At 43.1% G+C, this 20,796-nt stretch overlaps 1 long non-coding RNA gene across 1 annotated transcript in view; it reads right to left on the bottom strand.

Moving 5' to 3' along the window:
• Positions 1 to 803: 803 nt before the first annotated feature.
• LOC125344729 overlaps positions 804 to 20,796 on the bottom strand; it is a 31,646-nt gene continuing 11,653 nt past the window's right edge. Inside the window, exons 3-6 of the long non-coding RNA XR_007209624.1 lie at positions 18,579 to 18,713; positions 14,329 to 14,552; positions 4,855 to 4,989; positions 804 to 844 (exon numbers count right to left, since the gene is read on the bottom strand). This is a non-coding gene — a long non-coding RNA (uncharacterized LOC125344729). The remainder of the gene's footprint in view (positions 845 to 4,854; positions 4,990 to 14,328; positions 14,553 to 18,578; positions 18,714 to 20,796) is intronic.

Below are 20,796 nucleotides of genomic sequence, written 5' to 3'. Positions count from 1 at the left end.
CCTCCTCTTCCTCTCCTTCCTCTCCCCCCTCCTCCCCCTCCCCCTCCTGGTCTTCCTCCTCCTTCCCTCTCTTCTCAGTCTCTGTCTCTGTCTCTTTGTCTCTCTCTGTCTCTCTCTCTCAATAGTTCCAGTTTCCAGCATCTCTCTCCCTCCCCCTCCCCCCCAGGCGGGATAAACTGCAGGCAGAACAGCCCCCATGCTGGCACAAGTAGAATTTCATCCTTGGCTCTAGCCCCCCCCCCCACCCCCTCCCACCAGCTGTCCCCACCACAGTCCCGGCATCCCTTCCACAGCACAAAGACCCACAGCAAGCTTTAAAGCAGGAGGCCATCAGCAGGCCTTTGGCAGTCCTCTGCTTTGACGCCTGAAGCAGGCAGAAGACTTTGGGGCCATCTTTTTGATGCCAGGAGGTGGCTCAGGACTGCCCACTCTCTCAGGGGGCGATTGCCCTCTCCACTGGGGCTCCCCGCCCTCCTCCCGCTGGGCCGCTGATTTCACTGCGAGCTCAGAGGAGCCACTGGGCCCGCCCTGGCCAGGGAGGCCTGGTGTCAGTTGCCGTACACCTGCCGGGCAGGCCCCCCCCCACCCCCCCACCCCCCCCCCCCCCCCCCCCCGCCTTACCTGCAGATCCAGAGGGGCTCAGCCGATGCCCCCGGCCGCCTCGCCGCGGGCCCCGCCTCAGCCTGTAGATGGCAGTAGCAGGTGCTGGCGCCGAGCACCAAGCGCGCCGCTACCACCCAGGCTGCTGCCCGCCAGGGCGCTGCGGGACGCTGCGGGAGGCTGGAGGGCCCGATGCGGAAGTCCCCGCGTGCGCAGGTCCAGCGCAGCCAGAAGGAGACCTGATCTAGAGAAAAGAAAGGAGGGGCAGAGCTCCGCCGCCCGGAAGTCGCCGGAATCAGAACGCTGAGTCCTGCCACTCGGCCGGCCCAGTCCCGGGAGCTTTCTCCGGGGTCGCTGACTCCGTGGGAAGCTCGGGAGCTTCCTGCCGCTGCGCCGCCTCTGGAAGACAGCTCCGCCCCGGCCCCGCCCACCGACACGCCCCCTCGTAGCGGATGGTTTACTCTGAGTAAAACCTCAGGAGGCAGATGGTCTTCCTCAGGCCGCAGGAGTGCTGTCAGTGGGCAAAGTGCAGATATGCTCAGTCTGGCCTCTCTGCCCATGGCTTCGCTATAAGCTATAAGCTTGTGATAAAGCCTTCACTCAACTACATCACCTTCTGAGTCATGAAAGAAGTCACGCTAGAGAGAAAAACCATGGACGCAAGCAGCGTGGCTCCAGGGTAGGTCATCTGTTTGGGAATCAGAAGGCCCTGAGTTCTAACTCCATTACTGCTGAAAAGCATAAAATATATAGACTATATATTTCTAATTTTTACCATAAAAATAATCTTAAAGCTTGGTAATCCATGCCTTTAATAAACCTTTGTGGGAAGCTGAAGCAAGTGGGTTACTTAAGCCCATAACTTGAAAAGCTGCCAAGATCTGATTTCAAATAATAGCTCACTAAGAATAAAAACACTAAGTGAATTAAAAAAAAAACTATAGCTTACCAAACTACAGGCAAATATTCATCAGAGATAAGACTTTAATGAAGTCTTGACAAATTGGATCTGGCAAGATGTGTCCAAAGTTGATACACCATACAAAGAATTTAAACTGGACCACATGAATCCTTTTTATCAATAGGAAATCAACCTGTGCAATTCACTCTATAAATGGATTTATCATTTCAATAGATGAAAAAGGAATCTTTTAATAAAAACAATGCTATTATTAGCAATATGTTTTGCTTTGTTTTACTTTTATGCTAGTCCTGGGACTTGAACTCAGGGCTTGGGCACTGCTGTTGAGCTTTTATGTTCAAGGCTAGCTCTCTACTACTTGAGCCACAGCTCCAATTTTGGCTTCTTTGGTAATTAATTGGAGATAAGACTTTCACAGACTTTCCTTACCTGGGCTGGTTTTGAACCAGGATTTTCAGATCTCAACCTCTTGACTAGCTAAGATTATAAACATAAGCCACTAGTGTCTAGTTAAGAACTTTTTAAAAAATATTTTTGTGTTTTTTCAATAGTTGTACAAAGGAGTTGCCATTCAATAAAGTAGTTGATGAGTAAAATTCATCTTGATCAATGTCTCCTCTTTCAGCATTTTCATCCATCCCTCCCAACCAACTCCTTTTCCTTTCCCTCACTTTTCTTAATTTTGTAGGATATACATTGAAAAAATATTATTTTGTGTGTGCCAGTCTGGGGGGTGAACTCAGGGCCTTGTGCATTTTTTCTCCAGGCTAACATTCTACCACTTGAGACACAGCTTTACTTCTGGTGTGTGTGTGTGTGTGTGTGTGTGTGTGTGTGTGTGTATGTGTGTGTGCATAATTGAATAGTCTCACAGACTTGGCTTGGGCTGGTTTTCAACTGTGACCCCCAGAACTTAGCTTTCTGAATAGGTAGATTTGCAGGTAGGAGCCATCAGTGTCCAGCAATACCTTGGGATTTTTTTCACTTCATTATCCTTGCTTTCATGGCTTCTATTGAGCATCATACTAAAATTATAGCTAGTACAATAAGCAATGGAAAAGAGAAAAGGCATGCAAATCAAAAGACTAATTCTACTTTCAGAAAGCATAGCATACTGTATTTAATAAAAGAATTTAGCAATATTACATATACAAGGCCAGTATTTCGGCAATTTCGTTTTTTTTGGCCAGTCCTGGCCTTGGATTCCGGGCCTGAGCACTGTCCCTGGCTTCTTCCCGCTCAAGGCTAGCACTCCGCCACTTGAGCCACAGCGCCGCCGTTTTCTGTATATGTGGTACTGGGGAATCGAACCTAGGGCCTCGTGTATCCGAGGCAGGCACTCTTGCCACTAGGCTATATCCCCAGCCCAGGCAATTTCCTTTTGATACATTTATAATAAGCAATTTAAACTTTAAGATTTTAATAGCAAAACAATTGAAGTATGTTTATAAAGTTAAAAAAACTGAAATAAATAAATAAAATTACCGCGTGGTACATAAAAATCCTGTGGGAAGCCTGAGCCTAGAGGACTAAATTTTACTGGCCTGGCTTCTTGTAGAAATTACCCAGTAGAAGTCATGCTACAGAAAAAATGCAAACCTCATAGCATAGAGGGTAGTCTTTCCGCTTCTCTGCCTCAAAGGCTCTCTGAGGAAGGCCCAGATGAGCTGAGCTCGGCTGCTTTATAACAACAAGTCACATATAAAGCTGCTCATTATTTCTAAAATTAAGTTTCAGAGTGGAAATCTTATGGTGGTGGGGGAAACCAAACTGCTCTGATTTTCTGAGTTGCTTCAATTATTTCATCTACATGATAAATAAAGGCTTGAGGCCTTTTGGGGACCAAATAGTTTAAAGATGAAAAGAAAATACGAGTTGCTCTAAGAAAGACTGCTGCCTCTTCATATGAGCACCCTCCACACTAACCCCTTAATATACCTCTCAGAGACAATGCCCAGAGCTACCAGGGGTCCAGCTGTGCAGAGTGCCCTCCAGAACTCTAAGACTCTGCTAATCAGTATCTATTTTTCCCTTCTTTTTGTTAGCACTGGGAATTGAACTTGGGGTCTTATACTTACTTGAGCCATGTCTCTCCTCCCACCCCCAGCGAATCTTTTAGTTTTAGCTTGTGTTTAAGATAGGGTTTCCTGCTTTTGTTCAGGCCAGATTTAGGCTAGTATTATGGATTTGGCTTGAACTGTGAGCCTCCTATTTCTGTCTCCCATGTAGCTGAAATCCTAGGCATGAAGTACAATATCCAACTGTAACCTTGATTGCTACACTGAGTACACTGAGTACAAAAGACCTCTTTTTAATTTGGCCCTTCCTGGTTTAGAAAATAAGGGTCCAAACACAGGACCCTGTGGAAACTCTAGAACACTATGGAGACTGTAATTGACTGCAGATCTGGCTGGTGTTTGAATGATACTGTCTGAGTGTTTGACCTTTTGCAGTAATCCTGTCAAAAGACAGGTATAAAGCCCTGAAGGTACTTATCTTCATATTTCTGATTGCTTGCTATCTATCTCTTAGAATGTATCTCTTTAAAAAGCCCTGGGCCACAATGAGCCTATAAAAGCAGAGGTTGGGGAAGAGATCTTCAGACTAACAATACTTGTCAATAAACCCATTTCTCACCTCAGGTGGTGTTGGAATATTAATTATTTGACACTGAGATAGTAAATATGATAGATTATTGCATGAGCATTTCTTTATGCAGAGTTTGTTGGTCAGAACCAGCAAGACATAACAAATAAATAAAAACAAGTAGTTTAAGGAGCTTCATAATAATTATGAAATAATAAGCATCTTCCTACAGAGTAATTTAAGTGTTCTTGATGCCATTCTGTGAGAATTTAATAGAAAATCCACCAGCATTTACTATAGTGCTTATTAAAACATTGTATCTATAAGAAAAGAATAGTATTAACAATCTGTGTAGCTGGATGTAATGGAAAATACATGAATCTTTTTGGACTGAGAGTTTGCTGTACTAAAAAAGCAAACCAATAAGTTCAATAAAATTCTATTTAATCATGTAACGTTATCTTTAATCTTGCATCACATGTTGCCGGTTAAGTCCAAGAATTAGAAGCAGCCATTCCAGACAATTTTTCAAATCAGTTTTATCTAGGATAGCAGGAAGGAGGGTTCTAAAATAATCTATGCAGGTCTTTTCAAACTAACTGTCTATATCATGCTATGATAATTGTCAACATTAAATGTGAGAATGAAAAAGAACAAAAGGACTATGACCGAAGTGAACTATACCATATTTCTACTTATAAACCAACAGTAGCAAGTCCATACAAGGGAAAATGCAGCCTCCTTACCAATAATTGTTACACCATCATCTTTATCATCTTCAGCCACTTCCTGAACATTGACTTCTGGGTTCATATCAACCTCTTTTCCTGATAACTGTAAATAGGTTTGAGGAGAAGATGGGACCTTGACAGTAACAGAGCCTGTGATAAATTTAAAGGAGAGCTTATTAATGGAAAAAAAAAATCAAAATGTCATATCTGTATTCTTACTGGACTGAAAACTAAGCATGACTCTTGGTTTTCTGTTCTTATTCTTTAGCAGATTTATTTAATCATCGGTATCTTTTCTTACTTCCAGATAGTCAAGGTTTTCTTACTCCTGAGACATTCCTTTTAACTTCTGACAACTTCTGTCAATAATCCTACCCAGTTCAGCAGTATCACAAAAGAGTACTTTGCTACATATCAAGTATCCAGACAAGATATACTATTAATTGAGCACTTACTAAGAGCTGGTGAATTAATCCCCATATCAGTTTTATGAAGTATTATCATGATTCCAATTATACAGATAAGAACTTGTTCCAAATAAGACCCTGAATAGCAAAAAGAATTTTAAGCAGAAAGAACAGTGCTGGAGGAATTTCAGTACCAAACTTCAAGCTGTATTACAAAGCTATAGTAATAAAAACAGCTTGGTATTGGCACAAGAACAGGTCTGAGGACCAATGGAACAGAACTGAAGACCCAGAAATTAACCCACAGACCTATGCCTACTTAATCGTGATAAAGGAGCTAAAAAAAAAAATAGGATGGAAGAAAGACAGCCTCTTCAACAAACGGTGCTGGCAAAACTGGTTCAACATCTGTAACAAACTAAAGCTAGATCCTTATATACCACCCTGCACCAGAATCAATTCAAATGGATCAAAGACCTTAAGGTAATAATCAGATACCCTGAAACTTTACAAGAAGGAATAGGAGAAACACCTGGGCTCCTTGGTACAGGATGAAAGTTTCTTAACAAAGACCCAGAAACACAACAAATCAAACAAAGGTTGGACAAATGGGATTGCATCAAACTGCAGGGCTTCTGCATGGCAAAGGCTATAGCTTGCAAGATACATAGAAAGTCCACAGATTGGGAGATCTTTACTGGCCATACAACAAACAGAGGAAGGCCTCATATCTATGTACAACTCAAAAAAATTAAATTCCTCCAAAACAAATTCTCAAAGAACCAACTGCCCCCTCAGCAAATGGGCTAAAGACATAAAAAGAGACTTCTCTGAAGAGGAAACCAGAATGGCCAAGAGACACATGAAGAAGTGCTCAAAATCACTGGCCATAAAATAAATGCAAATCAAACAACATTGAGATTCCACCTCACTCCAATAAGAATGGCCATTATCAAGAAAACTAATAATAACAGATGCTGGAGAGGATGTGGCCAAAAGGGAACCCTACTATACTGTGAGTGGGGGTGTAAACTTGTTCAACCACTCTGGGAAGCAGTATGGGTAAACATAGAGCTCCCCTAAGACCAAGAAGCCCCACTTTTGGGCATCTACTCAAAAGATTACAAGATCACACTAAAGCCACCAGCACAATTATGCTCATCATAGCACAATTTGTAATGGCTAAAATATGGAACCAAGCCAGATGCCCCTCAGTAGATGAGTGGATCAAGAAAATGTGGTTCATATACACAGTGGTATTCTATGCCTCTGTCAGAAAGAATGACACTGCCACATTCATAAGGAAATGGAAGGACATGGAAAAAAATCATACAAAGTGAAGTGAGCTAGACCCAAAGAAACACAGACTTTATGGTTTCCCTTATCAGGAATAATTAGTACACGTCTAGGACTATCCTAGCAGAAGAGCACAATAGCTCAATAGCTATGTACATATGAACACATAAAATGATGCTAAGTGAAATAAACTCCGAGTTATGGAAACAAGTGGTTTAACACTGTTGTGATTTTCAACATACCATTTGAAAATATGCCCTTTTCTTTTGTCTTTCTTTCCTGTGGTTTAACCTCTGATGTCACTGTGATTTTGGTGCCCTGGATATTGCATATATGTGTATTGGAACTAGGGAAGGGAAAGGGAATAGCAAAATCGAGAGACAAAGGATAAAAAGACAAACCAAGGCAACAGCAATACCTACAAAATTATCTGGTATAAACCAACTGCACAACTCAAGGGGGAGAGGGAAACAGGGAGGGTAGAAGTGGGGGGGAAATGAGGGAGGAGGTAACAAGTTGGATAAGAAATGTATGCACTGCGCCACATATGAAACTATAACCCCTCTGTACATAACTCTGACAATAAATTAATGAAAAAAAAAAGAACTTGTTCCAGTATCTATGACAGCTAAGCTCAGAATGCAGGTCTAGCTCAATGAGCACAAAGCCCATACTTTCTGATTACATATAAGACTAGTGACCACATGGATCATTATAATCAACTAGCACCCTGAACTCCTGTACCTTCAGTATTACTGAAGTGCCAGACTTTGAAGTCAGGCCCCACTTTACCACGTGAACCCCACTTTACCACGTGAACCTGAGATAAGCAGGCCCTGTGAGCAGACCCAGGATAAGCCCATTAGGGCCCAGTCGGTCTAGAACTCTAACCACTGGGAATGCTTAACTCTGACCACCCCTGGGGTGCCTCGAACCCTGAGCCAATCAGATTTGTACCTGTGTCCTAATCTTGCCTGCTTGAACACCTGATTGTTGTAACTTTGTTTTTTGCCTTTAGAAGCCGTGTGTAATTGTAGCTTGAGGCTCCCTCCTAACCTCCGCTGTGTCGGTGGGTAGGACGAGGCCGAGATGCAGCTCGCTTAAATAAAGCCTTGCCTTGCTTTTGCATTTCAGAATGTCTGAGTCTTGGTGGTCTTCTTGGTGGTGGTTTCGCGACTTGGCACAACATTTGGGGTTTCGTCCGGGATAGCCCCAGAGACCCCGAGACCCCAGACTCCGAAGGTAAGAAAATAGCGCTGTTCATTCTGTGTGTCTGTGTCTGTGTGATTTGTAGTTTTGTTTTCTGTTTAGGCCAGCCACTTGAATCTGAACCTGTAGGTAGTGAAGGACCAGCCGGAGTGGACACGCTCATATGGGCAGTCCTGGAGGACTTGGAGAACACCTCAAGCCCTCCACAGGGGGCTCAGGCTTCCCACTACCACCGTGAACCTGAAGGACTGGACCGGGAGGCCCTTCTAACGGGCGCCCGTCCAGTCCACTCTATATTCGGGGTTGTCTGGTCTGCTCCTACACAGGAACGGGAGAGAGAGAGTTAAAGTTAAGAGAGAGAGGTAAAGTTAAGGTTATATGTTCCTGGCTAGGTAAGGTTCAACGCCCCTGAGTCAGCCTGAAGAGTTACAGAAGATGGATGATCTTCACCCATCAGCACCCCTTTAAAACCGAGGGACCAGAGTTGTTTTTGGGAAGATGAGGCAGGATAAACTAGAGGAATGCAAAACAGAGGTACAGAGACTATACTTGTAAGAAATGGTGACAGGCCCTTTGGTTACTACATTGGGCCCTACTGGCCCATGACTTACCTCTATATCATCCCCTAGACATGCAAGCCATTGAAATGGACAGAATGGAGCCATGATTGGCTCCCAAGGTACCAAAAAGAAAAAGGGGGAAATGAAGTGCCAGACTTTGAAGTCCGGCCCCATTTTACCACGTGAACCCCATTTTAGAATCGAACCCTGAGCCAATCAGATTTGTACCTGTGTCCTAATCTTGCTTGCTTGAACACCTGATTCTTGTTACCCTGTTCTTTCCCTATATAAGCCCTGTGTAATCACAGCTCGGGGCTTCCTCCTAACCTCCGCTGTGTCGGTGGGTAGGACGAGGCCCAAGTTGCAGCTCGCTTAAATAAAGCCTTGCCTTGCTTTTGCATTTCGGAATGTCTGAGTCTCGGTGGTCTTCTTGGTGGTGGTTTCACGACTTGGCACAACACTACTTCCACCCATAATTTTAAAAGTAAAAAATCATGAATTTAAGAAACATTTTTCAAAGACTTAACTGTAAAGGTCTCAAAAGTGACTTCCAGGAAGACAGCTGAGGAGCAGCAGAGCCCTAGCTAAGCTCCCTCCGACATCGCAGTTTTCCCATCCCAGAGAAACTTTTACTCCTAGAAAGACAGCCCAAGTAAGTTATAACAGTACAGGGATTCTGGCCAGAAAGGAAATATCGACTTTGCTGGCCTGAAAACACAGATTTGAGCTCCAGGTGGTGTCCTGCCGCCACACTAGCGCTGGCACAGCGCCCCACACCCCGCGCACCTAAAGCACACAGTGGCGACCATGAAGAAATCCTCCAGACGGCGGCAGACAGATGCCAATAGCAGGCTGAGCACTGCAACTAAAATATGAAACCAACCCAATGCCCCTCAGTAGATGAGTGGATCAAGAAAATGTAGTACATATACACAATGAAATGGGCCAAAATAGCAGAGAAAGTGTGAATACCCCATGAAAGACATTCTCACTCACATCCACAGAAGGCAGCCCTTCCCCCATCACCAGAGCAAAGTGCCATCTTTGCCTCTGGCATAGACCTGGCCAGAGCAGACTGGAAATAAAGCAGGCCTGGGGAAAGCAAGGATGAAAGAGCTGTAATAGGGAGGTCAGATCTGGCCAGCGCCATCATTGGCTGTTGGAGGGGTATCAGATTGACTCCATTCAAGATTAGTTAAAGAGAGCAGAAGCCAATTCCATCTTCACTAAGATCTCCCCGCCCTATCCAGGGAAGTTCCCCTTTGCTGTGATAAGATTGTGTAAAGCACTTGACCTCTTGAGATGTGGAAGGTTCAAGGAATGTTCAAGGTTAAACCTGTGCCCTCCCATGAGTAGGCGTATTCACCTGCATCCTGGGAGCCCCACCAAATACAATTCTAACTAGAATAATAGGTTGGTTCAAACAGATACTGGGAGACAGACTGTAACTCCATTGGCCACCTGCATATGACATAGCACGCTCTGTAAGGGTGGTAACCCCATTGGCCACCTGCGTGTGGCAGGTTTGACTATGTGATGTTTGCCTATATAACCAGGCCTGAAAGGCAACACGTGGTCACAGTTCCAGGGTCTCGAGTATGGGCTGCGACTCTGGCCAGTCGGTTTGCTTTTTACTTCCCCAATAAATCCATCCTTTTATCATCTTTTTTGCTGGAGACTGAGTGGTGGACTCTAGCAGGAACCAGGAATCCCCTCCCTTGTGGGGGGTGACTCCATTACAGGGGCCATCTTTGCAAAGGGCAAGAGTAACTGAACAGTGAGAGCTAGCTCTGCTCAGAAGACGATCCCTCTGCCCACGTGGGAGTATCTCTCCTCGGGCTGAGACTCACAGACTCAGGTAAACTCAGCCAGTGGTGCCCCGCTGACTCGGTGGCTGCCGACTCTCCAGCAGCAGGAATTTCTAAAATCAAACCCAAAGTGGCAAGCAGCTACTGGCAGGAAGGAGCAAACAGACAGGAGAGTAAACAGTTCCTGAGACAGATAAACAGCTCCATTACAAACGCCCAAGTCTCACCAGCAAACAGCTGAATTCCACAGCCAGCTCTGCCTAGGAGGTCACCCTGCCCAAGAGGGAGGAACCTCCCCCACTGCAAGCAGCTCTCAGCCAGCTAAACCAGGCCCCAGGCGCCCCACCTGGCTGAGTCCAAGCCTATTCAGAGCCAGACTTTAAAGGCAGCAGTCCCACAGCAGATGGGAGGAGCTACGGTTCCGGAGATTGCTCAGCTTCCCCCAACTACAGAGGACACCTAAGTCCTACCTGCAAGCTGTGCTAACCACAGAGCCCCAGGATTTAACTATTAGGGGAGGAGGGTCAGAGTAGATCCACCCCCTTTAAAATTACTTTCCTTTGACTAATACCTTTACTCTTTTCTGTTGACTCTCCATTTTGTCTATTATTTTAACCTCGCTCTTTCTACCGATTCTACTCTTCTCCACCTTTCCATTTCACTGAAACTAAACCAAAATCATCATCCCCCATTCATTTTACTCTACTCTCTTCAATACCCCTAACTTACCCTCCTAAATTTACTTCTAGGACCTCCAGACTCCATTGACCCCTGGTTATAGGATAGAGGGTATCCTTGTTCAATACGAGTGAGTCAAAGAGGTTCATAGAGAAATCCCACTAGTCCAAAAAGAACTAAATATGAGAATAAAAATTGCTCATAGGGTTATAATGGTAAATAAGTAACTACTGAATACAGGGTTCGGGGTTGGTTGTTACATTAAAATTATATTCTTCTGGCACACCAAATTTGCTTTTATATACAAAAAGAGAGGGAAGATATCTGTATATAACTGTGAACTTCTAAGATTTATACAACAGTGCTTGGTAAGGTCTGCTTTGGATCTTAAATGGTGCTCACTGGTGCTTGTAAATTGGCATTTCCAACCAAAATGGGCAGAAGAAGCACAAGAAAGATGGCAAACAAGGGAATCTCATCTCCCACTCAAAGAAGAAGGAAGCAGAGCAATCAATCAAAGACCTAGAAGAGAACCCTCAAAATGCTCTACAACTCTACTGATAAAAATGTTAAATGAAAAGTTTGAATCTCTTCAGACAGCTATTCTAGAGCATGAGGAGGCGAACCAAAGATTAATACATCAATCCGTCCATAAAGTAATAGAGGATTTCATGGCCAACACAAATAGAAAGATAAATGAACTTCAAGAGTCCAAGAGAGCTACCCAGCTAAAAGATTTGAGAGACAGCACTTAGAACCAAATTAATGAAGTAAAGAAGTCCATACAGGACTTAAGACCTGGAAGCCATCAAGAAAGACCAGTAAGAGGAAGGGAGATTAAAAATCAAGTAGCTAGCCTACAGAGCACACTAGATAAAGCAGAGGATCGAATCTCAGGAACTGAAGATTCCCTACAATCTATGGAGAAAGAACAAAAAACTATACAAAACCAATCCAATCAGCAAAACAGATCACTCCAGGAGCTCCAAGATACAATCAGGAAGCCCAATTTAAGGCTAATAGGTATCAAGGAAAACCTAGAGAAAGAAGTCAATGGAATAGGCAACTTATTTAACAGAATATTAGCTGAGAATTTCCCAAATATCCAGAATGATAGGCCTATCCAGATACAAGAAGCATTTAGAACCCCAAACAGACCAGACCACATCAGAATAGGACATCCCACCTATACATTTTGATCAAAACAGGATCAATGCAGTCCAAGGAAAGAATCCTTAAAGCTTCGAGGGAGAGGAAAATAATCACATATAAAGGAAAATGAATCAGAATTACCCGAGACTTCTCAGGAGAGACTATGAAAGCAAGGAGAGCCTGGAATGAGGTATACTACACCCTAAAAACAAAACAAAACAAAACAAAAAAAACTATCAACCAAGAATACTGTACCCAGCTAAACTCTCATTCATAGCTGAAGGTCAAATGGTCAAATAAAAGTCTTCCACAGTAAGGAAAAACTGAAACAATATATTTCCATCACACCAGCTTTACAGAAAGTCCTACACATGGAAAATATACTACACATGGAAAATAATCAAGATTACAATAAAGATAGAGAAATGAACCCGCCTCCAAGAGACACATCTATCCAGCAAAAGCAAATATCTTCTAAAAGTGAAAGGCTGGAATAAAATCTACCAGGCAAACTGCCCCCATAGGCACGCTGGAGTTGCAATCCCCGTATCAGATAAAATTGACTTCAAATTTAAAAAGGTAAGAAGAGACAAAGAAGGTTACTACATACTAATAAAAGGATCTCTCCTACAGGAGGATATAACCATCCTAAATATCTACACCCCAAATACAGGAGCACCCAACTTCATCAAACAAACACTACTGACTCTAAAAACACTCATAGATCCAAACACATTGATAGTTGGAGACTTTAACACTCCACTGTCACATCTGGACAGATCAACACACCAAAAACGAAGCAAAGAAACCTCAGAACTAAACAACTGCATGGACCAACTAGACTTAACCAAGATCTACAGAATATTCCATCCAGCAACACCAGAATACACATTCTTTTCAGCAGCTCATGGAACTTTCTCCAAAATAGATCACACAAAGGGCACAAAGAAAATATGTACAAACTCAGAAGTATCGAAATCATTCCCTACATTCTCTCAGACCACAATGGAATAAAATTAGAGCTCAACTCAAACAGTCACCACAGAAAATCCCACAATTCATGGAGACTAAGCAACACGTTGCTGAACCATAAGTGGGTCATTGAAGAAATTAGAACACAGATCCAAATGTTTATGGGATTAAACTCAGATGAGCACACAAAGTACCAGCTCCTTTGGAACACAGCAAAGGCAGTACTCAGAGGAAAAATTATATCTCTGAGTACCTACATCAACAAACTGGAGAAATAGCAACTCAAAAACTTAAGGGATCACCTTAAGCTCCCAGAAAGAGAACAACAAGCCAAACACCAAGCCAATAGATGGAAGCAAATAACTAAAACCAAATAAGAATTAAATGACTTAGAGTAAAAATAAACCATCGAAAGAATCAACAAAATGAAGAGTTGATTTTTTGAAAAAATTAACAAGATAGACAGACCCCTAGCAAATCTGACCAAAAAACAAAGGCAGCACTACCCAAATAAACAAGATCAGAGATGAAACAGGTAACATCACCACAGAAACAATCAAAATCCAGAACACAATAAGGGACTATTTTGCAAACTTTTACACCAACAAATCGAGAACCTGGAAGAATTGGATGCTTTCCTAGCAAAAATTGATATCCTCAAACTCAACCATGACGATTTAAACCTTCTAAACAGACCCATATCCAGCAGACAACCTTGTAAACAGACCTATATCCAGTGTCCTCTCACAGGCAAGGTTCCAGTTTCCAGCCTCCTCCTCCCCTTCCTCCTCCTCTTCCTCTCCTTCCTCTCCCCCCTCCTCCCCCTCCCCCTCCTGGTCTTCCTCCTCCTTCCCTCTCTTCTCAGTCTCTGTCTCTGTCTCTTTGTCTCTCTCTGTCTCTCTCTCTCAATAGTTCCAGTTTCCAGCATCTCTCTCCCTCCCCTCTCCCCCCCAGGCGGGATAAACTGCAGGCAGAACAGCCCCCATGCTGGCACAAGTAGAATTTCATCCTTGGCTCTAGCCCCCCCCCCACCCCCTCCCACCAGCTGTCCCCACCACAGTCCCGGCATCCCTTCCACAGCACAAAGACCCACAGCAAGCTTTAAAGCAGGAGGCCATCAGCAGGCCTTTGGCAGTCCTCTGCTTTGACGCCTGAAGCAGGCAGAAGACTTTGGGGCCATCTTTTTGATGCCAGGAGGTGGCTCAGGACTGCCCACTCTCTCAGGGGGCGATTGCCCTCTCCACTGGGGCTCCCCGCCCTCCTCCCGCTGGGCCGCTGATTTCACTGCGAGCTCAGAGGAGCCACTGGGCCCGCCCTGGCCAGGGAGGCCTTGGTGTCAGTTGCCGTACACCTGCCGGGCAGGCCCCCCCCCACCCCACCCCCCCCCCCCCCCCCCCCCCGCCTTACCTGCAGATCCAGAGGGGCTCAGCCGATGCCCCCGGCCGCCTCGCCGCGGGCCCCGCCTCAGCCTGTAGATGGCAGTAGCAGGTGCTGGCGCCGAGCACCAAGCGCGCCGCTACCACCCAGGCTGCTGCCCGCCAGGGCGCTGCGGGACGCTGCGGGAGGCTGGAGGGCCCGATGCGGAAGTCCCCCGCGTGCGCAGGTCCAGCGCAGGCAGAAGGAGACCTGACCTAGAGAAAAGAAAGGAGGGGCAGAGCTCCGCCGCCCGGAAGTCGCCGGAATCAGAACGCTGAGTCCTGCCACTCGGCCGGCCCAGTCCCGGGAGCTTTCTCCGGGGTCGCTGACTCCGTGGGAAGCTCGGGAGCTTCCTGCCGCTGCGCCGCCTCTGGAAGACAGCTCCGCCCCGGCCCCGCCCACCGACACGCCCCCTCGTAGCGGATGGTTTACTCTGAGTAAAACCTCAGGAGGCAGATGGTCTTCCTCAGGCCGCAGGAGTGCTGTCAGTGGGCAAAGTGCAGATATGCTCAGTCTGGCCTCTCTGCCCATGGCTTCGCTATAAGCTATAAGCTTGTGATAAAGCCTTCACTCAACTACATCACCTTCTGAGTCATGAAAGAAGTCACGCTAGAGAGAAAAACCATGGACGCAAGCAGCGTGGCTCCAGGGTAGGTCATCTGTTTGGGAATCAGAAGGCCCTGAGTTCTAACTCCATTACTGCTGAAAAGCATAAAATATATAGACTATATATTTCTAATTTTTACCATAAAAATAATCTTAAAGCTTGGTAATCCATGCCTTTAATAAACCTTTGTGGGAAGCTGAAGCAAGTGGGTTACTTAAGCCCATAACTTGAAAAGCTGCCAAGATCTGATTTCAAATAATAGCTCACTAAGAATAAAAACACTAAGTGAATTAAAAAAAAAACTATAGCTTACCAAACTACAGGCAAATATTCATCAGAGATAAGACTTTAATGAAGTCTTGACAAATTGGATCTGGCAAGATGTGTCCAAAGTTGATACACCATACAAAGAATTTAAACTGGACACATGAATCCTTTTTATCAATAGGAAATCAACCTGTGCAATTCACTCTATAAATGGATTTATCATTTCAATAGATGAAAAAGGAATCTTTTAATAAAAACAATGCTATTATTAGCAATATGTTTTGCTTTGTTTTACTTTTATGCTAGTCCTGGGACTTGAACTCAGGGCTTGGGCACTGCTGTTGAGCTTTTATGTTCAAGGCTAGCTCTCTACTACTTGAGCCACAGCTCCAATTTTGGCTTCTTTGGTAATTAATTGGAGATAAGACTTTCACAGACTTTCCTTACCTGGGCTGGTTTTGAACCAGGATTTTCAGATCTCAACCTCTTGACTAGCTAAGATTATAAACATAAGCCACTAGTGTCTAGTTAAGAACTTTTTAAAAAATATTTTTGTTGTTTTTCAATAGTTGTACAAAGGAGTTGCCATTCAATAAAGTAGTTGATGAGTAAAATTCATCTTGATCAATGTCTCCTCTTTCAGCATTTTCATCCATCCCTCCCAACCAACTCCTTTTCCTTTCCCTCACTTTTCTTAATTTTGTAGGATATACATTGAAAAAATATTATTTTGTGTGTGCCAGTCTGGGGGGTGAACTCAGGGCCTTGTGCATTTTTTCTCCAGGCTAACATTCTACCACTTGAGACACAGCTTTACTTCTGGTGTGTGTGTGTGTGTGTGTGTGTGTGTGTGTGTGTGTGTGTGTGTGTGTGTATGTGTGTGTGCATAATTGAATAGTCTCACAGACTTGGCTTGGGCTGGTTTTCAACTGTGACCCCCAGAACTTAGCTTTCTGAATAGGTAGATTTGCAGGTAGGAGCCATCAGTGTCCAGCAATACCTTGGGATTTTTTTCACTTCATTATCCTTGCTTTCATGGCTTCTATTGAGCATCATACTAAAATTATAGCTAGTACAATAAGCAATGGAAAAGAGAAAAGGCATGCAAATCAAAAGACTAATTCTACTTTCAGAAAGCATAGCATACTGTATTTAATAAAAGAATTTAGCAATATTACATATACAAGGCCAGTATTTCGGCAATTTCGTTTTTTTTTGGCCAGTCCTGGGCCTTGGATTCCGGGCCTGAGCACTGTCCCTGGCTTCTTCCCGCTCAAGGCTAGCACTCCGCCACTTGAGCCACAGCGCCGCCGTTTTCTGTATATGTGGTACTGGGGAATCGAACCTAGGGCCTCGTGTATCCGAGGCAGGCACTCTTGCCACTAGGCTATATCCCCAGCCCAGGCAATTTCCTTTTGATACATTTATAATAAGCAATTTAAACTTTAAGATTTTAATAGCAAAACAATTGAAGTATGTTTATAAAGTTAAAAAAACTGAAATAAATAAATAAAATTACCGCGTGGTACATAAAAATCCTGTGGGAAGCCTGAGCCTAGAGGACTAAATTTTACTGGCCTGGCTTCTTGTAGAAATTACCCAGTAGAAGTCATGCTACAGAAAAAATGCAAACCTCATAGCATAGAGGGTAGTCTTTCCGCTTCTCTGCCTCAAAGGCTCTCTGAGGAAGGCCCAGATGAGCTGAGCTCAGCTGCTTATAACAACAAGTCACATATAAAGCTGCTCATTATTTCTAAAATTAAGTTTCAGAGTGGAAATCTTATGGTGGTGGGGGAAACCAAACTGCTCTGATTTTCTGAGTTGCTTCAATTATTTCATCTACATGATAAATAAAGGCTTGAGGCCTTTTGGGGACCAAATAGTTTAAAGATGAAAAGAAAATACGAGTTGCTCTAAGAAAGACTGCTGCCTCTTCATATGAGCACCCTCCACACTAACCCCTTAATATACCTCTCAGAGACAATGCCCAGAGCTACCAGGGGTCCAGCTGTGCAGAGTGCCCTCCAGAACTCTAAGACTCTGCTAATCAGTATCTATTTTTCCCTTCTTTTTGTTAGCACTGGGAATTGAACTTGGGGTCTTATACTTACTTGAGCCATGTCTCTCCTCCCACCCCCAGCGGAATCTTTTAGTTTTAGCTTGTGTTTAAGATAGGGTTTCCTGCTTTTGTTCAGGCCAGATTTAGGCTAGTATTATGGATTTGGCTTGAACTGTGAGCCTCCTATTTCTGTCTCCCATGTAGCTGAAATCCTAGGCATGAAGTACAATATCCAACTGTAACCTTGATTGCTACACTGAGTACACTGAGTACAAAAGACCTCTTTTTAATTTGGCCCTTCCTGGTTTAGAAAATAAGGGTCCAAACACAGGACCCTGTGGAAACTCTAGAACACTATGGAGACTGTAATTGACTGCAGATCTGGCTGGTGTTTGAATGATACTGTCTGAGTGTTTGACCTTTTGCAGTAATCCTGTCAAAAGACAGGTATAAAGCCCTGAAGGTACTTATCTTCATATTTCTGATTGCTTGCTATCTATCTCTTAGAATGTATCTCTTTAAAAAGCCCTGGGCCACAATGAGCCTATAAAAGCAGAGGTTGGGGAAGAGATCTTCAGACTAACAATACTTGTCAATAAACCCATTTCTCACCTCAGGTGGTGTTGGAATATTAATTATTTGACACTGAGATAGTAAATATGATAGATTATTGCATGAGCATTTCTTTATGCAGAGTTTGTTGGTCAGAACCAGCAAGACATAACAAATAAATAAAAACAAGTAGTTTAAGGAGCTTCATAATAATTATGAAGTAATAAGCATCTTCCTACAGAGTAATTTAAGTGTTCTTGATGCCATTCTGTGAGAATTTAATAGAAAATCCACCAGCATTTACTATAGTGCTTATTAAAACATTGTATCTATAAGAAAAGAATAGTATTAACAATCTGTGTAGCTGGATGTAATGGAAAATACATGAATCTTTTTGGACTGAGAGTTTGCTGTACTAAAAAAGCAAACCAATAAGTTCAATAAAATTCTATTTAATCATGTAACGTTATCTTTAATCTTGCATCACATGTTGCCGGTTAAGTCCAAGAATTAGAAAGCAGCCATTCCAGACAATTTTTCAAATCAGTTTTATCTAGGATAGCAGGAAGGAGGGTTCTAAAATAATCTATGCAGGTCTTTTCAAACTAACTGTCTATATCATGCTATGATAATTGTCAACATTAAATGTGAGAATGAAAAAGAACAAAAGGACTATGACCGAAGTGAACTATACCATATTTCTACTTATAAACCAACAGTAGCAAGTCCATACAAGGGAAAATGCAGCCTCCTTACCAATAATTGTTACACCATCATCTTTATCATCTTCAGCCACTTCCTGAACATTGACTTCTGGGTTCATATCAACCTCTTTTCCTGATAACTGTAAATAGGTTTGAGGAGAAGATGGGACCTTGACAGTAACAGAGCCTGTGATAAATTTAAAGGAGAGCTTATTAATGGAAAAAAAAATCAAAATGTCATATCTGTATTCTTACTGGACTGAAAACTAAGCATGACTCTTGGTTTTCTGTTCTTATTCTTTAGCAGATTTATTTAATCATCGGTATCTTTTCTTACTTCCAGATAGTCAAGGTTTTCTTACTCCTGAGACATTCCTTTTAACTTCTGACAACTTCTGTCAATAATCCTACCCAGTTCAGCAGTATCACAAAAGAGTACTTTGCTACATATCAAGTATCCAGACAAGATATACTATTAATTGAGCACTTACTAAGAGCTGGTGAATTAATCCCCATATCAGTTTTATGAAGTATTATCATGATTCCAATTATACAGATAAGAACTTGTTCCAAATAAGACCCTGAATAGCAAAAAGAATTTTAAGCAGAAAGAACAGTGCTGGAGGAATTTCAGTACCAAACTTCAAGCTGTATTACAAAGCTATAGTAATAAAAACAGCTTGGTATTGGCACAAGAACAGGTCTGAGGACCAATGGAACAGAACTGAAGACCCAGAAATTAACCCACAGACCTATGCCTACTTAATCGTTGATAAAGGAGCTAAAAAAAAAATAGGATGGAAGAAAGACAGCCTCTTCAACAAACGGTGCTGGCAAAACTGGTTCAACATCTGTAACAAACTAAAGCTAGATCCTTATATACCACCCTGCACCAGAATCAATTCCAAATGGATCAAAGACCTTAAGGTAATAATCAGATACCCTGAAAACTTTACAAGAAGGAATAGGAGAAACACCTGGGCTCCTTGGTACAGGATGAAAGTTTCTTAACAAAGACCCAGAAACACAACAAATCAAACAAAGGTTGGACAAATGGGATTGCATCAAACTGCAGGGCTTCTGCATGGCAAAGGCTATAGCTTGCAAGATACATAGAAAGTCCACAGATTGGGAGATCTTTACTGGCCATACAACAAACAGAGGAAGGCCTCATATCTATGTACAACTCAAAAAAATTAAATTCCTCCAAAACAAATTCTCAAAGAACCAACTGCCCCCTCAGCAAATGGGCTAAAGACATAAAAAGAGACTTCTCTGAAGAGGAAACCAGAATGGCCAAGAGACACATGAAGAAGTGCTCAAAATCACTGGCCATAAAATAAATGCAAATCAAAACAACATTGAGATTCCACCTCACTCCAATAAGAATGGCCATTATCAAGAAAACTAATAATAACAGATGCTGGAGAGGATGTGGCCAAAAGGGAACCCTACTATACTGTGAGTGGGGGTGTAAACTTGTTCAACCACTCTGGGAAGCAGTATGGGTAAACATAGAGCTCCCCTAAGACCAAGAAGCCCCACTTTTGGGCATCTACTCAAAAGATTACAAGATCACACTAAAGCCACCAGCACAATTATGCTCATCATAGCACAATTTGTAATGGCTAAAATATGGAACCAAGCCAGATGCCCCTCAGTAGATGAGTGGATCAAGAAAATGTGGTTCATATACACAGTGGTATTCTATGCCTCTGTCAGAAAGAATGACACTGCCACATTCATAAGGAAATGGAAGGACATGGAAAAAAATCATACAAAGTGAAGTGAGCTAGACCCAAAGAAACACAGACTTTATGGTTTCCCTTATCAGGAATAATTAGTACACGTCTAGGACTATCCTAGCAGAAGAGCACAATAGCTCAATAGCTATGTACATATGAACACATAAAATGATGCTAAGTGAAATAAACTCCGAGTTATGGAAACAAGTGGTTTAACACTGTTGTGATTTTCAACATACCATTTGAAAATATGCCCTTTTCTTTTGTCTTTCTTTCCTGTGGTTTAACCTCTGATGTCACTGTGATTTTGGTGCCCTGGATATTGCATATATGTGTATTGGAACTAGGGAAGGGAAAGGGAATAGCAAAATCGAGAGACAAAGGATAAAAAGACAAACCAAGGCAACAGCAATACCTACAAAATTATCTGGTATAAACCAACTGCACAACTCAAGGGGGAGAGGGAAACAGGGAGGGTAGAAGTGGGGGGGAAATGAGGGAGGAGGTAACAAGTTGGATAAGAAA

This window comes from Perognathus longimembris, unplaced genomic scaffold (assembly GCF_023159225.1).
Source record: "Perognathus longimembris pacificus isolate PPM17 unplaced genomic scaffold, ASM2315922v1 HiC_scaffold_4067, whole genome shotgun sequence".
NCBI lineage: Eukaryota > Metazoa > Chordata > Mammalia > Rodentia > Heteromyidae > Perognathus > Perognathus longimembris.
Note: the sequence above shows the minus strand (reverse complement) of the source record. Positions and strands in the feature narration are given on the sequence as shown.